This window comes from Pteropus vampyrus, unplaced genomic scaffold (genome assembly GCF_000151845.1).
Source record: "Pteropus vampyrus isolate Shadow unplaced genomic scaffold, Pvam_2.0 Scaffold1, whole genome shotgun sequence".
Classification (NCBI taxonomy): domain Eukaryota; kingdom Metazoa; phylum Chordata; class Mammalia; order Chiroptera; family Pteropodidae; genus Pteropus; species Pteropus vampyrus.
In genome coordinates, this window is record NW_011888782.1 from 34,644,555 (window position 1) to 34,646,477 (window position 1,923).

Consider the following 1,923-nt stretch of genomic DNA (forward strand, 5'->3'; position numbering starts at 1 on the left):
ATGGTATTAAAAAAAATAAACTGACATTTAAAAAAAGATAGTACCAAACCCTAAAAAAAGAAACAATAAAGAAAGAAATTTATCATCATCGAGCCAGCATTACAGGAAATGTTGGAGGGACTTCTTTAAGAAGAAAAAACATATATTGAAAACAGGAAAAAAGAATGGTAAAAACTACATTCCTATCAACATGTACCTCAAATAGAAAAGAATTAAGAGTTCCAACCAAAAGATAGAGTGACTGAATGGATAAGAAAACATGACCCCTACATATGCTGCCTACAAGAGACTCGCTTCACATTAAAAGACACTTACAGACTAAAAGGAAGAGGATAGAAAAAGATATTGCCTTGATAGACCTAAAGGGTACTGCATTGACTGAAATGGGTTGGATAGAGAAAGACGAATATTGCATAATTTCACACACACATGGAATCTAAAGAACAAAATAAACAACAAAAAAAGTGGAAATAAACTCATAGATACAGAGAATATTTTGAGGGCTACTAGATGGGAAGAGGTTGGGAGGAGACAAAAAAAGGCAAAGAGATTAAGAGGTACAAATGGATAGTTGCAGAATAGACATGGAGATGTAGAGTGTAGCATGGGAAAGATGGTTAATAATGTTGTAATAAATATGTAAAGGGGAAGAAGGGTACTAGATTTAGTGGGGTGATTCCATTGCAAGTTATATGGATCTCTGATCACTATGCTGTACAATTGAAACTAGTATATTATTGTATGCCAATTAAAATTGAGAAAAAAACTCATTGAATTGTACAATGTAAATACAAGCAACTAATTGTCTATTATATTTCAATAAAGCTGGAAAAAATGTTAATTATTATTGATATTATTACTATGCATAGGCTGTTTTAAATCTATGTCTATCACCAGATAATCTTGACTGACAAAATATGAAAACCACTGAATTTACTAAACAATAAAGATGGACTATGAATATCTATGAAAGAAATAGAATTTCATTCCACTATGGCTTGTCCCAAAAAAGACACCCTGGTCTTGCGTATAGTCTCTTCTATTCCTGATTCAGTAATAAGAAAATATGAGTCGTTAACACCACACACCATGCTGAGTCAGAATTATCTTGTACCCCTATAAAGCATTTGGTTTTTAATATCTGCCTAAGAACATTTGTCCAGCTCTTAAAACATTGTTTTAAAAAACATTACGGGCATAATGAATACATGGCCTCTTATCTGTGTGTAAAGCCCAGTAGAAAAGCAAGATCAATAAGAGTAGTAAATTATACAGAACAAATTAACGTGGTGTTTTTTTTTTGTAATTGACGAGCAGATGAATCTCTTTTCAATGTGCTTTATAATTTATAAGAAGCTTTGAGAGATTTTTTTTTGACATTTGATTATCTAAATACAAAGAGCAATCATTGAATAAAGAAAATACCTGGTATAAGGTATGTTGAAAATAGTCATGAATGTTACTCAAGATTTCTATTTGAAACGCCAATTTTCAAAAAGAGGAGGATGAAAAAAGTAAAATACTAAAATTTATCAACTGTGTAGCACAATATACAAAGCACATTTAAATCTTAGTAGATTATTATCCTATATCCATAAGAATCTATTGTGTGTTGTATAGGTTAAGCAAGTTGCTGAAAGCAACAATGAGTAAATAATGGATCTGAGAGTTGTTATCAGTTCTTCTATCCATGTGGCCAAGAGTAATGGTATCAGGTTGGTCTCACTGAACTATTCTCTGTGTCCCCTGGAGCCCAAACTACAACCTGAATTGTTCTCTCTGGAGTTGTAAAATTGACATCCTCGGTAATGTAAGCACTGCTATAGGGTTAGAAGAACTCTGGCCTGGAGGAAGCTGCATGGCTTACAATGGACTGGGTACCCTATGTTTATGAAAGAGAAGTAATAGAAACATCTTGCTTTG